General features: G+C 43.7%; 1 non-coding gene across 1 annotated transcript; it reads right to left on the reverse strand.

Annotated features, from left to right (window-relative positions):
* Nucleotides 1–4,739: 4,739 nt before the first annotated feature.
* On the reverse strand, nucleotides 4,740–4,814 carry Trnas-cga (transfer RNA serine (anticodon CGA)). Its single transcript has one exon. It is a non-coding gene; the product is annotated as a tRNA-Ser (tRNA).
* Nucleotides 4,815–5,130: the final 316 nt, after the last annotated feature.

The following is a 5,130-nucleotide window of genomic DNA, read 5'->3' on the forward strand; positions in this document are numbered from 1 at the left end:
ATTCAAGTTTGTACATTCCTGATCCCTGGAAATTCCTTGGATCAGGAATTTCTCCCTGTTCATTATTCATTGGCTTAAGTTTATTCGGAAAATTTGCACAGTTTTATATGGTACATGGCGCCCCTGTTTCTTTACTATGTTCACAATTCTGTGTGTTAATTTATGTGTGTAAGTCAAAGTGTACCATATGCTTTGTTTCTGTACAGTGTTGTCATTGTGTATGTGTGTTGTGTGTATTTGCGAGTTTGTGATTTTTGCTCCATTCTGGATATTTTGGATGTGTTGTTTTTGTTTCGTATTTGTGCTTTAATTTTTTGATTGAGATTGTGTAATAATGTCTATCATACCCACTGCTCCTAGCTATATGTATGATTATATTCGTTTCTTTTTCATAATTTCTTTTGTTGAGTGGACTCTTGTTTATTCTTTACCAGCTGATCCGACAGACATTGTCCTGTCCAAATGTTAATAAATTTCTGTGTGATAATTTTATGAATTTGTGAAAAGCTAATGGAATGTGTAAAAAAAGTAAAAACGAGAAAAAACGTATTTTTGAATGATGATGGTATCTATTGACGATTGTGGCCATGGGTATTCCGTTTGAGGAAGAGTACATTCAGAAGTACGCCAATTACAAATTTTACATGAAAGATGAATTGTATCCGCAGTAAAGCAATCAAATGATGGAAATCTGAGTTGTGCCTGGAATATAATCAACTTGACACAATGTGGTTTTGATCCAAAATTTAAGTCTCAATTAAATTAAGCTAGAATGTACCAATCAAATGCTTTATTTCCTTCCATTACATTTGAAACCTCAATGAATCTCCAGTTGTTTTATTTAAATTTCGATTTCAATTGCAAGGTTGATATTCAAGTAAACAATCAAAGCAAAGAAATGCTTTGTTTCGATAGGTTTCTGTGACTTCACCATTTCGTTCATTGCAGCACTTTATGATAAGGACATGTTTTATTTTGTTGCCTGGCGTGTAAACAAAACTGATTGTTTTCCGGCTCGGCAACAGGCGACATAAATTGACCATGCTAGTTGAAGCATACCTTTTCAAGGTTAACGCTGCAATCACTCAGAGACTGTTCCTCTGATATGTTTACTGTTATTACGAAAGCAAGCCGCACTGGAAACTGCAAGCATTTTTAAGTAGAATAGCTTGGGCTCATGGAATGCGTGGTATCAGAACGTCTCCTTTAACCATTCGTTTGAGAACTGTTGCTTTGATGACGTTGCTCATCAGATTCTTCAGCGCAAGCCGATGCCATTATAAAAACGTGGTTGAAGTGTGCCCATATGATAGTCTGGGGGGGGGGGGGGGGGGAGAGAGGTGGTTAAAATTGCGGATGGAAAGTATTTGTAATATTTTGGAAGCTGGATGGCGACTAGTAAGTAGCCATAAAGAAGTTTCATTTCCGACCCTGTTAAAAGACGCCTGACTACACTATATCTTTTTCTTTCACTGACAGCTGAGGAGGGGGTAGGGAGGGGGGCGCTCCCACCCTCCCCCATTTCCCTCATATACGTACGCCCTTCACGTGGTTAGTTGATTTTTCACAACACTAGGATTACTGACCTCAATTTCAATTGGACATCGTAAGGCGGCTGTCCGGGCAGTTCCAACGAGTTTAAAGATTCGTTTGGATAACCGAGGACATCATATTGGATGGTCAAATTTAATGGGTAATTCATCACAAGATCAGCGTTACGTACACAACGGTCCGGCGAAAAGACCATTTGTGGAACGACTGCAAAAATGTTTTCATCAACACAATCAATTGACTGCATTGTTCAAAACCGTACTGGACCATGTGCCATCTGATAATCACAAAATTGTAATATAATAGTGAGAATATAAATAATAGAATCGTGATAATAATGTTGTCGAGTAGTAAATGTGTGCAAGAGCCAACGATGTTCGGTGTTGTGTGGAAATGTCGAATGATATGAAAAATGATCGTGTTCCACTTAGCTTAAAGTGGTCACTAAACTGCTCCGACCCACATTTGTTACACCAAATGAAGTTATTTGGAAGAAACTATTGTATTTCTGGATTTATATTTGGAAATGGAACTACAGTTGTCCGACCATAACTATGGGTTCTGTGACTGTTTTGGAAGATGGCTCACTGTATCTACAACATACGGAATATTAGTTTATTTCATTATATGAATAAATAAAAAGATTTACTTAACTTGATACAATCCTTAGTCACAGGAGTGCTTGATAAATTACAGCTGTCACTGACTACTAAAGAATCGCCAGATGTAGTAATTAACAAACTGTTCTGTTGAAGTACAGTGTTCAACGTTTACAAAAGTATATTTCCATCTGAGACGAGTATAGCACTTTAGTCCTACTTGATGATGTTCAGTCCTGACGTCTCGAGGTCATGAATTGGAGAGAGTGCTTCCACACTCGGCTCTATATTGACCTCTGTGTGAGGGCGCTGTTGTGCTGAGAGAGATGGCGTGTCTTCTTCAGCCTCTGCTATTCGTCGCTGCAGACTGCAGCGGGTCATCGTTAACGTCTGTAGCATCGATGTGCGTTGCCGATAAAGGTGTGGCACCGCGATCTTTGGACGATACCACATACACCATGAAGTTAAAAGAGATTCCAGCTCACACGGAGGCTTATCAACAATCATTTTTACCGTGCGCCATTCACTTCTGGAGTAGGGGAAGTGACAGTGCCACAAAGTATCCTCCATCAGATATCCTCTGGTGAGCCTTGGCCTAAAGATGTGGACAGAAAAATCACAAGAAGGGGAATAGGCCCAGTGATTTTAGATGATCGTACAATAGTCACAAACATACTCAACTTATAGCTCCCTTAACATGGCACCAAGTGCTAAAGGAAGAGTACTACACCTACAACGTGCCGACGCGAGGAATGTTTCCAATCGATTTCTCATACACAAAAAGCAGTTGACCGGCGTTGCCTGGTGAAACGTTGTTGTGATGCCTCGTGTAAGGAGAAGAAATGCGTACCATCACGTTTCCGACTCTGATAAAGGTCGGATTGTAGCCTATCGTGATTGCGGTTTATCGTATCGCGACATTGCTGCTCGCGTTGGTCGGGATCCAATGACTGTTAGCAGAATATGGAATCGGTGGGTTCAGGAGGGTAATACGGAACGCCGTGCTGGATCCCAAAGGCCTCGTATCACTAGCAGTCGAGATGACAGGCATCTTATCCGCATGGCTGTAACGGATCGTGCAGCCACGTCTCGACCCCTGAGTCAACAGATGGGGACGTTTGCAAGACAACAACCACCTGCACAAACAGTTCGACGACGTTTGCAGCAGCATGGACTATCAGCTCGGAGACCATGGCTGCGGTTACCCTTGACGCTGCATCACAGACAGGAGTGCCTGCGATGGTGTACTCAACGACGAACGTGGGTGCACTAATGACAAAACGTCATTTTTTCGGATGAATCCAGGTTCTGTTTATAGCATCATAATGGTCGCATCCGTGTTTGGCGACATCGCGGTGAACGCACACTGGAAGCGTGTATTCGTCATCGCCATACTGGCGTATCACCCGGCGTGATGGTATGGGGTGCCATTGGTTACACGTCTCGATTACCTCTTGTTCGCTTTGACGGCACTTTGAACAGTGGACGTTACATTTTAAATGTGTTACGCCCCGTGGCTCTACCCTCCATTCGATCTTTGCGAAACCCTACATTTCAGCAGGATAATGCACGACCGCAAATTGCAGGTCCTGTACGGGCCTTTCTGGATACAGAAAATGTTCGACTGCTGCCCTGGCCAGCACATTCTCCAGATCTCTCACCAATTGGAAACGTCTGGTCAATGGTGGCCGAGCAACTGGCTCGTCACAATACGCCAGTCACTACTCTTGATGAACTGTGGTATACCGTGTTGAAGCTGCATGGGCAACTGTACCTTTACACGCCATCCAAGCTCTATTTGACCCAATGCCCAGGCGTATCAAGGCCGTTATTACGGCCAGATGTGGTTGTTCCGGGTACTGATTTCTCAGGATTCATCCACCCAAATTTCGTGAAAATGTAGTCACATGTCAGTTCTAGTACAATATATTTGTCCTATGAATACCCGTTTATCATCTGCATTTCTTCTTGGTGTAGCAATTTTCATGGCCAGTAGTGTACTTCTTCATTCCATTTTTTATAATTTTGAAATCAAGAGAACATCTAGTACCCATGAGGAAAGGCGTCGTAGACACATGCAGCAGACGTTGCTGCGTGGGTGCGGGCAGCAGACAGCCACCTGGAGGAGGTCACGCCCTGTTACATGCGCGCTCACCGCAGCCGGTCCCCTTCGCGCTCCCGTCGCATCCACACGTACGTTCACCGGCACCGCTTCCTAGTTCCGCGTCCATCTGGGAAGCTGGCACCTCAATTGAGCGCGCTTTCACTCCGGCTTTTTTCTCTCATTTCGTAACCTATAGAATATTCAGCGCGAGGAGTCGTCGCGGTTGCATATATTTGTTAGAGCGGCTCTGCAGCTGTGCTAAAGCCCGGTACTAGTTCAACTGGCGACAAAACGCTTCCGTTGCGAGTTCCTTACTGGAGCGAGAGGTGTATTAGATGTCCAGTCACGAATCTGTCAACAGCTAGCAGAATTTCAATGCATTTTTATCTTGTGTAGTCTTTCAGCTCTTTCTTTTTAACACAGTATTTTAGACAATATACGCTTGAATAACATCACAACTGAAACTTCCTGGCAGATTAAAACTGTGTACCGGACCGAGACTCGAACTCGGGACCTTTGCCTTTCGCGGGCAAGTGCTCTACCAACTGAGCTACCCGAACACGACTCACGCCCCGTCCTCACAGCTTTACTTCTGCCAGTACCTCGTCTCCTACCATCCAAACTTTACAGAAGCTCTCCTGCGAGTCGTGTTTGGGTAGCTCAGTTGGTAGAGCACTTGCCCGCGATAGGCAAAGGTCCCGAGTTCGAGTCTCGGTCCGGCACACATTTTTAATCTGCCAGGAAGTTTCATATCAGCGCACACTCCGCAGCAGAGTGAAAATCTCATTCCGGAAACATCACAACTATTGTGCCCGTTGTCTGAAGCGCAACTAATTTACTTCGGCAGTAATTATCTCAATAGTTTCACATGGAAAA

The sequence above is a fragment of the Schistocerca serialis genome, chromosome 2 (genome assembly GCF_023864345.2).
Source record: "Schistocerca serialis cubense isolate TAMUIC-IGC-003099 chromosome 2, iqSchSeri2.2, whole genome shotgun sequence".
Taxonomy (NCBI): Eukaryota; Metazoa; Arthropoda; class Insecta; order Orthoptera; family Acrididae; genus Schistocerca; species Schistocerca serialis.